This window comes from Oncorhynchus nerka, linkage group LG12 (genome assembly GCF_034236695.1).
Source record: "Oncorhynchus nerka isolate Pitt River linkage group LG12, Oner_Uvic_2.0, whole genome shotgun sequence".
In the NCBI taxonomy this organism is placed as follows: domain Eukaryota; kingdom Metazoa; phylum Chordata; class Actinopteri; order Salmoniformes; family Salmonidae; genus Oncorhynchus; species Oncorhynchus nerka.
The window spans coordinates 21,951,672-21,968,354 of NC_088407.1; the positions used below are offsets into that span (position 1 = coordinate 21,951,672).

Sequence of the window (16,683 nt, forward strand, 5' to 3'; positions counted from 1 at the left end):
CAACTGCTCCGCCCACAACCGTAAGGCTCTCCAGAGGGTAGTGAGGTCTGCACAACGCATCACCGGGGGCAAACTACCTGCCCTCCAGGACACCTACACCACCCGATGTCACAGGAAGGCCATAAAGATCATCAAGGACAACAACCACCCGAGCCACTGCCTGTTCACCCCGCTATCATCCAGAAGGCGAGGTCAGTACAGGTGCATCAAAGCTGGGACCGAGTGACTGAAAAACAGCTTCTATCTCAAGGCCATCAGACTGTTAAACAGCCACCACTAACATTGAGTGGCTGCTGCCAACACACTGACTCAACTCCAGCCACTTTAATAATGGGAATTGATGGGAAATTATGTAAAATATATCACTAGCCACGTTAAACAATGCTACCTAATATAATGTTTACATACCCTACATTATTCATCTCATATGTATACGTATATACTGTACTCTATATCATCCACTGCATTCTTATGTAATACATGTATCACTAGCCACTTTAACTATGCCACTTTGTTTACATACTCATCTCATATGTATATACTGCACTCAATACCATCTACTGTATCTTGCCTATGCCGCTCTGTACCATCACTCATTCATATATCTTATGTACATATTCTTTATCCCCTTACACTTGTGTCTATAAGGTAGTAGTTTTGGAATTGTTAGCTAGATTACTTGTTGGTTATTACTGCATTGTCGGAACTAGAAGCACAAGCATTTCGCTACACTCGCACTAACATCTGCTAACCATGTGTATGTGACAAATACAATTTGATTTGATTTGATTTGAAATGACAGAACGTGAACGTAAAACTGAATTAGATTTTTATGATGGATATTCCACAGTGAGCTACAATCTGGTCAGCTGTGTCTAAAGGTTGTCTGTTATGAGGTAGGATTGGCGTGGCTTTTGAAAATGTAATGTGTCTGCATGTTCCAAAATGAAATCTCTCTCTCTCTCTCTCTCTCTCTACATATATAGTTTTGTTCAGATTTCCCTCTGGGATGGTCCTCGTAGACATCATACATCCTTTCCATTAGAGTTTGAACTCAACTAGTACTGAAGTATGTCAACAAAGTATGTTTAGATTGTCAGTGTTCCATGCAGGTGTTGGCTGTGTTTCAGAAAATCTGTTTTTCACCTAGTCGGCTCGGGGATTCTAACCAGCAACCTTTTGGTTACTGGCCCAATGCTTTTAAGCCTCCTGCTGTCTCTACATTGTAATTATCACACACATTACATCTTCTTAAACACAATAATGCTCTACTGTATATAATACCAAATAATGGTTATTTGGCTTGGAGCCATAGTGGATCCCTTTAAAAATAGAACTAACTATACAGTAGTGAATCTACATGCAAAAGTGAAATTGGTGTATTTATGCTGTTTTTCAAATACACAGATCACTTTATACATCTTTATACATCTTCCCAAAGAAAGAACCAGTAGTTTGAAAACTTGACATAATAATTCTCTCATGTTGCTTTGTTGACAATATAACAACAAAATAACACCCTCTGTCTGGGAAAACACCCCATAATGTTATATAAGATATGTTCTATTTAATGATCTGTTCAACACAATTAACAGGCACTCACCAGACAATGAAGCCATCTTCTCATGAAGACAAGTATCCTCTACTATAACAGAACATTAACTCAAAACTTCACGACGTTTTCTAAAGCAATGATGGATATTCCACATGCATCTGCACAATCTGTTCAACTGTGTCTAATGGTGTTCTGCTATGTCGAAGGAATGGTGTGTTGAAACCTCCATGTTAAAATCTCTCTCTCTCACCCTCCACCACCCATCTCGGGTCTCTCTCTTGTCTTTTGGCTGCACGTTTCATTCCAGGGACATGTTCCCTTCACTTTGCCTTTGTTCACTCCACTTCACAGATCTGAGATTACTGGTAAGGTGTAAGCAATAGCTCCATCTAGTTTCCGACACATTGCTTTCACATATCCAGTCCTAACAGATCTGTGAAGGGAGAAAATGAGAGCAGAGTGGAGGGAATAACATTCACATTAATGTAGAAGTGTGCAGAAACGTTGTATTCTTATTTACAATAAAGGTGACTCCAAAATGACACTATATTAACTATTTATATTTCTATCATATGATGGAGAATGCATCATACGGGCCAGATTTCTGTATTTTGAAAGTTACATATCTTGAAAACTTGATTGCTGACATGCAAAACATTTTGGGGCAATGTCAACAAAGGACTAATGAAAAAAATACCAAAATAGTTTTTGGGTGGAGTTTTCCTTGAACATTTAGAATGAATCCACAGTACCATTACTCTTTGTCTGTAATTGATTGAATTGGGACCATAGGCATTATAATTTCTTAAATGATTAACCTATCGTCTTTATCTAACTCTTCATTTTTTATTATTGAAACCTTATCAGTGACTGGGGAGAGGACACAGCGATGCAGGGTAATTTATTATTTCATATTAATTCAAAAATGATTTTGATAAAGAAATGTGAATTCATGTTTTTTTGGGCAAGTAATGATCTGAAACATGTCATTTTTACTGTGTCTGCCTCCCATACCGCAATGTCATATAGGATTCTTGTTTAAAATCCACTAGATCCAAGGAACTACGGCAGATTCCATTTGATAGAAGACAATGGCCGGGCTCTTTATATCATTCTATGGAGAGAAGACACATTGGGAGTTAGGTCAGGCAAGGAAAATGGCAACCTTTAGATATAACTCCTGAGGGCTTTCACAAGTGATGCAGAACCTGCATGGTTTGGAGACTGCCAATCTGCCATTTCTTGCAGTTTAATATTATTGTTTTAGAACTGCTTATATTTCAAGCTTATATACGTCATGTTATTTGTAACTTTAGCCATTCTTACGTTTCTTACCTCACCTGGTCAGTTTTTGACATAAAGGGGAAGTTCAGTATTTTAAAACCTTAATTGGTTTCTCACCCTCAACTATGGGCTAGGAGAAACTCTAGTCCTTGGTCCAGTTCTTTAGAAAAGCCACTACAAATTTCAGCCAAGTTCAGCCACTGCTATCTAAAATAAATCAATGGGAGTGATAGGTGAATACTAATCGCCACGTGAAATCAAATATCATGTCAAACCACATATACACTACCGGTCAAAAGTTTTATAACACCTACTCATTCAAGGGTTTTTCTGTTTAAAAAAAAAACTATTTTCTACATTGTAGAATAATAGTGAAGACATCAAAACTATGAAATAACACATATGGAATAATGTAGTAACCAAAAAAGTGTGAAACAAATCAAAATATATTTTATATTTGAGATTCTTCAAATAGCCACCCTTTGCCTTGATGACATCTTTGCACACTCTTGGCATTCTCTCAATTAGCTTCATGAGGTTGTCACCTGGAATGCATTTCAATTAACAGGTGTGTCTTAAAAGTTAATTTGTGGAATTTCTTTCCTTCTTAGTGTATTTGAGCCAATCACTTGTGTTAAAGATAGCCCTATTTGGTAAAAGACCAAGTCCATATTATGGCAAGAACAGCTCAAATAAGGAAAGAGAAACAACAGTCCATCATTACTTTAAGACATAAAGGTCAGACAATACGAAAAATGTCAAGAAATTCAAGTGCAGTCGCAAAAACCGTCAAGTGCTATGATGAAACCGGCTCTCATGAGGACCGCCACAGGAATACAAGATCCAGAGTTACCTCTGCTGCAGAGGATAAGTTCATTCGAGTTACCAGCCTCAGAAATTGCAGCCCAAGTAAATGCTTCACAGAAGTAACAGACACATCTCAACATCAACTGTTCAGAAGAGACTGTGTGAATCAGGCCTTCATGGTCGAATTGCGGCAAAGAAACCACTACTAAAGGACACCAATAATAAGAAGAGACTTGCTTGGGCCAGGAAACACGAGCAATTGGACCGCTGGAAATCTGTCCTTTCTTCTGGAGTCCAAATTTGAGATTTTTGGTTCCACCCACCGTGTCTTTTTGAGACGGTGTGGGTGAATGGATGATCTCTGGATGATCTCTGCATGTGTATTTCCCACCGTAAAGCATGGAGGAGGAGGTGTTATGGTGTGGGGGTGCTTTGCTGGTGACACGGTCTGTGACTTATTTAGATTTCAAGGCACTCTTAACCAGCATGGCTACCATTGCATTCTGCAGTGATAATGCATCCCATCTGGTTTGCGCTTAGTGGGACAATCATTTATCAACAGGAAAATAACCCAACATTCTTCCAGGTTGTGTAAGGGCTATTTTACCATGAAGGAAAGTGATGGAGTGCTGCATCAGATGACCTGGCCTCCACAATCCCCCGACCTCAACCAAATTGAGATGGTTTGGGATGAGTCGGGCTATAGAGTAAAGGAAAAGTAGCCAACAAATGCTCAGTATATGTGTGAACTCTTTCAAGAATGTTGGAAAAGCATTCCAGGTGAAGCTGGTTGAGAGAATTCCAAGAGTGTGCAAAGCTGTCATCAAGGAAAAGAGTGGCTATTTGAAGAATCTCAAATATAAAATATATTTTATAATATAATATATTTTATGGGTAATATGATTCCATATGTGTTATTTCATAGTTTTAATGTCTTCACTGTTATTCTACAATGTAGAAAATAGTAAAGAAAACCCCTTGAATGAGTTGGTGTTCTAAAACTTTTGACCAGTAGTGTAGTTGATTTGAGTCGACACTCTGCCTTTTTATGAACAATGTTAGATGAACTTTACAAATTGTTCCAATAGTAGTTTAAACTAACTGAAAGTAGACTATGGTAAGCTTTAGTTTAAGTTCTATAATTATTTAAATAATTATGTTCAATAATTATATTATATGCATATTGTCTATGGGTAACATCCTTAAACACTTTTGGTTTGGTTCTTTTCTCTTAACATGATTAGTTTTGTTATTAACTAAGCTCGTTTCTCTTAATATGATATAGTTTTGTTATTAACTAAGCTTGTAAATGAACCAAGAAGAGTGAAAAGACTCCTCAGTCATTAGAGCATCGGTTCTCCAAAAGACAGTTATATATAATGTGTTGTACTTAATTATGTGGTGATCAACAGGCACTCACCAGACAGTGAAGCCATCTTCTCATGAAGATAAGTGTCCTCTACTATAACAGAACATGAACATTAAAACTTCATGAGGTTTTTTAAAGCAATGTTTTATATCCGGTATTCTACAGTCATCTGTTCAATCCATTCAGCTGTGCCAAAAGCTTTGCTTTTACTTGGTGCTGTTATGCTTCCTTGGTCCTGATCTTTTAGTCATTCTGAATTAGACCACATTTTCAGGTCTGTGTTTACACACGCTATTAAAGTGTCTCTTACCCACCCACTGTGTCTGCATTGTGACCAGATATCCTTGTTGTCACTCCCTGTATGCAAATTATTTGACAGATATTCCTTTAAAATCATTTTACAACACATATTGATGTTATAAGCCAATGGTGCCAACAGTCAATGTTTTTATAGTTGCGGGATAATGATGATTTAAATGGTTTCACTGTCCAGATCTGTCTGCTGGCAGGTAGCCTACCGGTGAGAGCATTTGAATGCAAGTTCGAATCCTGAGCCAACTAGGTGAAAAATCTGTCAATCTGCCCTTGAGCAAGGCATTTAACCCTAATTGCTCCAGGGTCGATGTCAATAATAGCTGATCCCTGGCTGTGACCCAACTCTCTGAGGGTGTTTCAGGGGGAGTGGGTTATGCAAAAAACACATTTCCATTTCACACCACACACTTGTACATTTTACACAACAGGACAGATATAAGTACCCCCTATTCACACTTGTGAGATACCCATACAGGATGTGTGAAGTTCTGATCCTAATCATCTCAAAATGTGCCTTTTTGATCATGTACACCAGTCTACAAATGTGGGCACAATCAGGACAAGGGTCACATCTTAGCACCATGTATAAACAGAGCTCAAATGTTTTCTCTATGAGGAAGGAAGGGTGTGGTTGTTGTTGAACCTTTTGAAACTGTGTTGTCTGCATGTGCTTTTCTCTCCTACTGCCTTCTTTCAGTCCTCTTCACCGATATGAGACAACTGGTAAGGTGTAAGCAGCTCCATCTAGTTTCCTCCATCTAGTTTTTACATTTCCAGTCCTATCAGATTTGTGGAGGGGAGAAAATGATAGCAGAGGGAACATCTTCTAGTAAAAAAACACAGCCATCTTCTATAGTGTCCTCTCTGTAGTTCCCCATAATCACATGACTTCTCATATCCTCCCAGACACATATTGTGGTTTGTATCATCATGAACTTAGAAACAGTTGCTAGAGTCTGTAAAACATCTTTGTTTTCACTGCCCTCCATAAAACTGCACGTTGCTCAAATATGAATTACTATTCTTTAATTTGCATGTGTTGATAATTGTTTTGCTAATATAAGTATTGGATTATACATATTGGATTATTATTTTGGATAAGCCTTGGATATTTAAAGATACAGGAATAGTGTAATATGATGAAGTTAATGTTTTGGGTAGTTTTTAATGATTGTTTTGAAACCGTTTGGTACCACCTGTCAGTTGTTGCATTTTTTTGGTGCCCTGCTACCAGAGTCGACGTGGGCTCGAGTCCGACCCATACACTTCTGACTCGACTTCATCTCGGGCCTAACACCCGTGGCAATATATCCTCCAAACACCAGCTTCTCTGGCATTATCACTTATTGGGACCCTAGTACTAAACACCTCCCTCTGCAACTGGACCCTGGACTTCCTGACGGGCCGCCCGCAGGTGGTAAGGGTAGGCAACAACACGTCTGCCACGCTGATCCTCAACACTGGGGCCCCTCAGGGGTGTGTATTTAGTCTCCTCCCGTACTCCCTGTTCACCCACGACTGCGGGGCCAAACACGACTCCAACACCATCATTAAGTTTGCTGACGACACAACAGTGGTAGGCCTGATCACCGAGAACGATGAGACAGCCTATAGGGAGGAGGTCAAAGACCTGTCAGTGTGGTGCCAGGCCAACAACCTCTCCCTCAATGTAAGCAAGACAAAGGAGATGATCGTGGACTAAATGAAAAGGCGGGCCGAACAGGCCCCCATTAAAATCAATGGGGCTGAAGTGGAGTGGTTCGAGAGATTCAAGTTCCTTGGTGTCCACATCACCAACAATCTATCATGGTCCAAACACACCAAGACAGTTGTGAAGAGGGAATTACAAAACCTTTTCCTCCTCAGGAGTCTGAAAAGATTTGGCATGGGTCCCCATATCCTCAAAAGCTGCACCATCGAGAGCATTTTGACCGGTTGCATCACCGCCTGGTATAGAAACTGCTCGGCATCTGACCATAAGGTGCTACAGAGGGTAGTGCGTACAGCCCAGTACATCACTGGGGCCAAGCTTCCTGCAATCAGAGGAAAGCCCATAAAATTGTCAGACTCCAGTCACCCAAGACATAGACTGTTTTCTCTTATACTGCACGGAAAGCGGTCCTGGAGCACCAGACCTATGACCAAAAGGCTCCTTAACATCTTCTACGCTGGTCCGACCAATCTGATTCCACGCTTCAAGACTGCTTTGATCACGGGGCGGCAGGGTAGCCTAGTGGTTAGAGTGTTGGACTACTAACCGTAAGGTTGCAAGTTCAAATCCCCGAGCTGACAAGGTACAAATCTGTCGTTCTGCCCCTGAACAGGCAGTTAACCCACTGTTCCTAGGCCGTCATTGAAAATAAGAATTTGTTCTTAACTGACTTGCCTAGTAAAATAAATAAAAATAACAATTTTTTTAAACGTGGACTGGGATATGTTCCGCATTGCTTCCAACAACAACATTGCCGAATACACTGATTCGGTGAGTGAGTTCATTAGAAAGTGCATTGACGATGTCGTTCCCATAGCAACGATTAAAACATTCCCAAACCAGAAACCGTGGATTGATGGCAGCATTCGTGTGAAACTGAAAGCGCGAACCACTGCTTTTAACCAGGGCAAGGTGACCGGAAACATGACCGTCACAATTCAACGGCTCAGACACAAGAGGTATGTGTCAGGGTCTACAGTCAATCACGGATTACAAAAAGATAACCAGCCCCGTCACGGACCAGGATGTCTTGCTCCCAGACAATCTAAATAACTTTTTTGCCCGCTTTGAGGACAATACAGTGCCACTGACACGGCCCGCAACCAAAACCTGCGGACTCTCCTTCACTGGAGCCGACGTGAGTAAAACATTTAAACGTGTTAACCCTCGCAGGGCTGCAGGCCCAGACGGCATCCCCAGCCGCGTCCTCAGAGCATGCGCAGACCAGCTGGCTGGTGTGTTTACGGACATATTCAATCATACTTATCCCAGTCTGCTGTTCCACATGCTTCAAGAGGGCCACCATTGTCCCTGTTCCCAAGAAAGCTAAGGTAACTGAGCTAAACGACTACCGCCCCGTAGCACTCACTTCCGTCATCATGAAGTGCTTTGAGAGACTAGTCAAGGACCATATCACCTCCACCCTACCTGACACCCTAGACCCACTCCAATTTGCTTACCGCCCAATTAGGTCCATAGACGACGCAATCTCAACCACACTGCACACTGCCCTAACCCATCTGGACAAGAGGAATACCTATTTGAGAATGCTGTTCATCGACTACAGCTCAACATTTAACACCATAGTACCCTCCAAGCTCATCATCAAGCTCGAGACCCTGGGTCTCGACCCCGCCCTGTGCAACTGGGTACTGGACTTCCTGACGGGCTGTCCTCAGGTGGTGAGGGTAGGTAACAACATCTCCACCCCGCTGATCCTCAACACTGGGGCCCCACAAGGGTGCGTTCTGAGCCCTCCTGTACTCCCTGTTCACCCACGACTGTGTGGCCATGCACGACTCCAACTCAATCATCAAGTTTGCGGACGACACTACAGTGGTAGCTTGATTACCAACAACGACGAGACGGCCTACAGGGAGGAGGTGAGGGCCCTCGGAGTGTGGTGTCAGGAAAATAACCTCACACTCAACGTCAACAAAACAAAGGAGATGATTGTGGACTTCAGGAAACAGCAGAGGGAGCACCCCCCTATCCACATCGATGGGACAGTAGTGGAGAGGGTAGTAAGTTTTAAGTTCCTCGGCATACACATCACGGACAAACTCAATTGGTCCACCCACACAGACAGCGTCGTAAAGAAGGCGCAGCAGCGCCTCTTAAAACTCAGGAGGCTGAGGAAATTCGGCTTGTCTCCAAAAGCACTCACAAACTTCTACAGATGCACAATCGAGAGCGTCCTGTTGGGCTGTATCACCGCCTGGTACGGCAACTGCTCCGCCCACTACCGCAAGGCTCTCCAGAGGGTAGTGAGGTCTGCACAACGCATCACCGGGGGCAAACTACCTGCCCTCCAGGACACCTACACCACCTGATGTCACAGGAAGGCCATAAAGATCATCAAGGACAACAACCACCCGAGCCACAGCCTGTTCACCCCGCTATCATCCAGAAGGTGAGGTCAGTACAGGTGCATCAAAGCAGGGACCGAGAGACTGAAAAACAGCTTCTATCTCAAGGCCATCAGACTGTTAAACAGCCACCACTATTATTGAGTGGCTGCTGCCAACACACTGACTCAACTCCAGCCACTTTAATAATGGAAATTGATGTAAAATATATCACTAGCCACTTCAAACAATGCTACTTAATATAGTGTTTACATACCCTACATTACTCATCTCATATGTATATGTATATACTGTACTCTGTCATCTACTGCATCTTTATGTAATACATGTATCACTAGCCACTTTAAACTATGCCACTTTGATTACATACCCTACATTACTCATCTCATATGTATATACTGTACTCGATACCATCTACTGCATCTTGCCTATGCCGTTCTGTACCATCACTCATTCATATATCTTTATGTACATATTCTTTATCCCTTTACACTTGTGTGTATAAGGTAGTAGTTTTGGAATTGTTAGGTTAGATTACTCGTTGGTTATTACTGCATTGTCGGCACTAGAAGCACAAGCATTTTGCTACACTCGCATTAACATCTGCTAACCATGTGTATGTGACAAATACATTTGATTTGATTTGATTTTTACCCCCAAGCCATAAGACCGCTGAACAATTTATCAAATGGCCAACAGACTATTAAATGGACCCCACCCCCTACCCCCTCCATTTGTTTTGTACACTGCTGCTACTCGCTGTTTGTTATCCATGCATAGTCCCTTCACCCCTACCTACATGTATATATTACCTATAACCTGTACCCCCGCACACTGACTCAGTACCGGTTCCCCCTGTGTATAGTGTTGATAAAAGGATATTAGAAGGGTGAGCCGGTTAAGGATCGATTCAGACCAGGTGTTAAAATTGTACGACAAGCGACAGTTTATTTCAGAGGGAGAATATCTGGTACACGTAAATACGGCTCTTCCGTTAGTTCGTGTTGGAACAGCAGGCAGAGAGCGTAAACAGTCAGCACAGCCCTTATATACGTCACAGAAAGTAGGTTGACCCTAGGAAGATCGGATCTCCGGATTGGTTCAGCTGGTTGTAGTCTGTAGTCTTCCGCCATTGGCTCAGTTGTCTGTCCGTCATCGTAGGATCTTCTTCGGGCACAGTGTTCGGTTAAAAAAGGGAGATTATGTGTGTAATGTGGGAGCTATCCTGTAGGGGACCCCACAGGCTTTTACTGTGAGTTGTAGCCATGTAATTAGCAGTAAGTTTAGTCACCTGCATACGAAATAGCAATTCCTTACAATAGCCTCGACATTGTTATGCTATTGTTACTTTTTATTATTTTTTACTTTTAGTTTATTTGGTTAATCTTTTCTTAACTCTTCTTGAACTGCATTGTTGGTTAATGGCTTGTAAGTAAGCATTTCACCGTAAGGTCTACACCTGTTGTATTCGGCGCATGTGACAAATAACGTTTGATTTGATTTATTGTAATATTTTATCACCCACAGCCTGCACTTGGAATGACTGCTATGGTGAAGGACTTCACAAGCAAGACTACCTAAACCATCTAAATTGGAACAACCATCTCAGGAATGGGTATAATAAGTACAACCCCTTACAGATTGGATTAATTTAGAAAAATGTCAGTTGTTTATCTTTGTATAGTATAAGCAAAATGAATCAATCAATGTGCATTGATTGTAAAACTGACTGGAAAAAGCTGTGTCACGCCTTGGTCATTGTATTTTGTGTTTTTGTTATATGTTTGGGTAGGCCAGGGTGTGACATGGGTTTATATGTTGTTTTTCGTATTGGGGTTGTAGTATTTGGGATCGCGGCTGATTAGGGGTGTTGTATAGGCTTGGCTGCCTGAGGCGATTCTCAATCAGAGTCAGGTGATTCTCGTTGTCTCTGATTGGGAACCGTATTTAGGTAGCCTCAGTTTCGCTTTGTATTTCGTGGGTGAGTGTTCCTGTCTCTGTGTAGTGTTCACCAGATAGGCTGTAATAGTTTCACGTTCCGTTTGTTGTTTTCGTCTTTCAGTTATTTCATGTACCGCATTTCATTCATTAAAGTCATGAGTAACCAACACGCTGCATTTCGGTCGACTCTCTTCCTTCAACAGACGAACGCAGTTACAAGCTGACTATTCTGTTTAATCTTTTACATCCTAAATGCCTGTGTTTAAGATGAGAACACTTATTGGCAAATCTAAATGTTTCAGTTTTAAACACTGTTGTTTAGGTTATAAACATGTCACATGTTTCATGGTTTCACCTAGTATACTGTGTACAAAACATTAAGAACACATTCCTAATTTTGAGTTGCACCCCCTTTTGCCCTCAGAACAGTCTCAATTCGTGGGGCATAGACTTGAAATGGTGTTGAAAGTGTTCCACAGGGATGCTGGCCCATGTTGACTCCAATACTTCCCACAGTTTTCAAGTTGGCTGGATGTCCTATGGATGTTGGACCATTCTTGATACACATGGTGAACTGTTATGCGTGAAAAACCCAGCAGCGTTGCAGTTCTTGACCAAAATCGGTACGCCTGCCCCCTACTACCATACCACTATCATACCCCGTTCAAATGGACTTAAAAAGTGTGTCTCTCACTCTCTGAATGGCACACATACTGTACACAATCCATCTATGAATTTTTTCAATGCTTAAAAATCCTTCTTTAAACTGTTTCCTCCCCTTCATCTACATTGAGTATGGTTACATGCACACAATATTGAGATAATTGTGAATAGTCTGATTAATATAATAGTTTGTTTACATGCTTTGCAAGAAAAATGATTTCCCTAACAATCTTGTTTACATGGACACATCTGAAATCAGGCTACCTGACGGCACTCTGATAAATGGAGAAAATCGGCAATCAAAATAATGATACCTGTCAGCAAAGGTGTCAGCTAGATATGACGTGCAGGAGCTTGCAGGGATTTGTAGTTTTGGGAAAAATCACTTTGGGAAAAATCTATAGTGGAAAAACTATTGTAACCATTTCCCTGTTTGACCGCTAGGTTTTATGGATATTATGACACCTCCACTGTGTGGCTCCGTACCGAAGAGCCAATCCCTTTGATGCGAGCTCACCCACCTTAAGCACATGGCAGTCTTCCTGAAGCCCTCATTCACTCTCTGATACTCTGTGTAGTCTGGTACAAATCCAAAATAGATTCATTAGTTGTCAATGGACACTTCCAGACGTATGAAAATAAAGAGGATGTGTGAAGAAATGCTTTAATTTTGTATCGGCAGAATGCTCAAAGACAAAATGTTTATGTTTCCCATTGCCAAAGTAACATTGTAAGTACTGTTAGACATTTGTTTGGACAATAATAATCTAATGGCTAAAGGTGTGTGTGGGAAGTGATAAAGCACTTTTAGAGAAGAAGATTGAGCAGAGGTCAGAGATTTAAATAATTTAGCTCCTCACCGACAAGGTTCTCCGGGTGTTTCAGCTTGATGATGTGTTTCGAACCCTGAGCAGTGGTAGTCGCCTCCATCCTCCTCACAACCACGGCTCACCAGCCTCTCTGTCCATCCAACCTGTCAATGGTCTCCTTGGGAGCCTCTCCTTGTCTCCCCACCTTCCCAGGATGCACCATGCCACGCGGGTGTACACCTCTTCCAGCTCCCTCTCCCTCAGCAGTGACCCCTGGAGGCACCCCTGGACAAGGTCAAATTGAGCAGTTCAAGATTATAGAATGAAATGACTGAAAACGCAGTCATTTAAGATATACAGTATGTCAAATTATATTTGAATTTACTTCTACCCGATGCCTTTTATGATGGATTTTGATTGGGTTCTCATAATGCTGAGAGGAACATGATGTTTGTAATGGTTAGTTAGTGTTTTTTTTCTCTCTCACACACACACACACACACACACACACACACACACACACACACACACACACACACACACACACACACAATTAAATTGAACTCCTTACCGTCTTTATCCCTGAAGCGACCTCCACCAGAGTTGATCCTTATCTGAAAATTGATCTTCTCCATGTCTTTGTCAGAGTTCATTTTCCTCATCTCTCCTCAATCCACTGTGGCAACCCTGGCACCATTGTATTGTACCATTGTCTCTGAACAGTTGCTTGAGTTTCTTATCTTAAATCAAAGTCATCCATAACATTTTGACTTGTTTTCTTTTTTTCTTTTTTGTCTAATTTTCTTTTTTGTCTCTGGCCTGTTATTCCGGAACACTTATACACAAGCAGTGACACATCTTTGTGTTTAGAAAACTATCAAATGGCTAATAGGGCAATATCAAAATTTAATACGGAAAAGGAAACTGATATTGCTTATAGTTACAATATTAACAAGAAAAGGGTTCATTTACATATATGACTATAAACAAATCTAACCGAAAAGATGACAAAGATCCATGACATTGACTGTTGCCAATAATGAACTGAGTCTGAAGTGAGTAGCACATACACTACAAAGTCTGTGGACATCCCCTCAAATTAGTGGATTTGGCTATTTCAGCCACACCTGTTGCTGACAAGTGTATAAAATCGAGCACACCACCATGCAATCTCCATAGACAAACATTGGCAGTAGAATGGCCTGTACTGAAGAGCTCAGTGACTTTCAACGTGGCACCGACATAGGATGACACATTTCCAAGAAGTCAGTTCATCAAATTTCTGGTCTTCTAGAGGTCAACTCTAAGTGCTGTTATTGTAAAGTGGAAATGTTTAGGAGCAACAACAGCTCAGCTGCAAAGTGGTAGCCCACACAACCTCACAGAACTGGATCGCCAACTGTTGAAGCACGTAGTGTGTAAAAATCATCTGTCCTCAGTTGCAATACTCACTATGAGTTCAAAACTGCCTCTGGAAGCAACGTCAGCACAAGAACTGTTCGTCAGGAGCTTAATGAAATGGGTTTCCATGGCAGAGCAGCCACACACAAGCCTAAAATCACCATGTGCAATGCCAAGCGTCAGCTGGAGTGGTGTAAAGCTTGTCTACATTGGACTCTGGAGCAGTGGAAATTAGTTCTCTGAAGTGATGAATCATGCTTCATCTGGCAGTCTGACAGACAAATCTGAGTGTGACGGATGCCAGGAGAACGCTACCTGCCCGAATGCATAGTGCCAACTGTAAAGTTTGGTGGAGCAGTAATAATTGTCTAGAGCTGTTTTTCATGGTTCAGGCTAGGCCCCTTAGTTCCAGTGAAGGGAAATCTTAACACCACAGCTTACAATGACATTCTAGACAATCCTGTGCTTCCAACATCGTGGTAACAGTTTGGGGAAGGCCCTTTCCTGTTTCAGCAGGACAATGCCCCCGTACACAAAGCGAGGTCCGTACAGAAATGGTTTGTTGAGATTGGTGTGGAAGAACTTGACTGAACTGCGCAGAGCCTTGACCTCAACTTCAACACTTTTGGGATGAATTGCAACGCCGACTGTGAGCCAGGCCTAATCACCCAACATTAGTGCCCAACATCCTCACTATTGGTCTCGTGGCTGAATGGAAGCAAGTCCCTGCAGCAATGTTCCAAAATCTAGTGGCAAGCCTTCCCAGAAGAGTAAAGGCTGTTAAAGCAGCAAAGGGGGGACCAACTCCATATTAATGCCCATGATTTTGTAATGAGATGTTCAACGAGCATGTAGTGTATTTAATTAATTATGTTTAAATCACCATGCTTCTCCTATTGCTGACAGGAAGGGCTCCAGCATGTCTTGCACAGCTGGGTCATTGCGTGGTATCTTCTTCATGAGGTCTCGTGTTTTTGTGATTGATTCATTAAATCCAAAGGCTTTTATCATCATATCTGTTACATCCAGTTGTTTTGCATGTTCCAGTTTTCCGCTGGGGATTTCAGTCAAAAAGTGCTTCAGTTTTTTGAATTCATCTTCAAGGAGTTCACACAAGATGTTGTGAAGTGTGTTCTGCCACTTCCCCTTTTTGGTGATTCCTAATATGATAGAAATATAGGATTATAATTTTGAACTCTATATTATGTTTTTGTTTGACTAAAATAACAGCATCAAATACTTTTTGAGTATAACTAGGCCTCCTGTACAATAACTGTATTGTATTATTTGATGTAATCTTCTCAAAAAATACAGTGGTGTAAAGTACTTAGGTAAAAAAAAATGTAAAGTACTAGTTAACTCGTTTTTAGGGTATTTGTATTGTACTTTACTATTTATATTTTCGACAACTTTTACTTTTACTTCACTACATTCCCAATGAAAATAATGTACTTTTTCCTCCATACATTTTCCCTGACACCCAAATGCTTAGCAGGACAGGACAATGGTACAATTCACACACATCAAGAGAACATCCTGGTCATCTCTACTGCCTCTTATCTGACAGACTCAGTAAACACATATGCTTTGTTTATAAATGATGTCTGAGTGTTGGAGCATGCCCTTGGCTATCCGTAATAAAATACATTTTAAAAATCGTGCCATCTGATTTGTTTAATATAAGGAATGTGAAATGCTTTTTTACTTTTGATACTTAATTAAGTATATTTAAAACCAAATACTTTTAGACTTTTACTCAAGTAGTATTTTACTGGGTGACTCACTTTTACTTGAGTCATTTTCTATTAAGGTATGTTTACTGTTACTCAAGAATGACAATTTCCACCACTGGAAAAATACAACATAACGGTAAAGCACAATATGTTTATTACTCCTATTATGACACTAACCTACATGTTTCAACACTAGCCTCTAGCAATTTCAACTTCTAAACTTCTTCCACGGGCCTAAAAATAATGTTGGACAGCTGAAGCAAGTACAAACTATTCTTGTTTTTAACAATACCAAATTACCCAAGATTTTAGTTGTGGGTTAAGTAAACATTTATGAATGGAGGTATTAAAATTGAGTAAGCTCCATTCCTCAGCATCATAGCAAACCAATAAGCATACTTACTATTAGTGGACATTTCTTCAGTTGATGTCAACTTGTCTTGTGTTTGCTTCAACGTTTCTTGTGTTTGCTTCAACGTTTCTTTTGTTTGCTTCAACTCTTCTTTTGTTTGCTTCAACTCTTCTTTTGTTTGCTTCGACTCTTCTTTTGTTTGCTTCGACTCTTCTTTTGTTTGCTTCAACTCTTCTTTTGTTTGCTTCAACTCTTCTTTTGTTTGCTTCAACTCTTCTTTTGTTTGCTTCAACTCTTCTTTTGTTTCTTTGTCCTCTTCTGTCTTTTTCTTTACTTTGGAACTTAACTGATCAATTTGAGCCTGTAACTCTTGT

At 41.0% G+C, this 16,683-nt stretch overlaps 1 protein-coding gene across 4 annotated transcripts in view; it reads right to left on the minus strand.

Moving 5' to 3' along the window:
- Positions 1–16,263, minus strand: part of LOC115138876 (uncharacterized) — a 38,725-nt gene extending 22,462 nt beyond the window's left edge. The window contains exons 1-3 of one of the 4 annotated variants that reach the window (XM_065025400.1): positions 13,395–16,263; positions 12,875–13,108; positions 12,536–12,593 (exon numbers count right to left, since the gene is read on the minus strand). The gene's annotated coding sequence lies outside the window, so the exon portion shown is untranslated. Of the gene's footprint in view, positions 1–1,603; positions 2,670–5,066; positions 5,683–12,535; positions 12,594–12,874 lie in introns of those variants that run through there. The other 3 variants (XR_010465289.1, XM_065025402.1, XM_065025401.1) reach the window with 3 other exon arrangements.
- Positions 16,264–16,683: the final 420 nt, after the last annotated feature.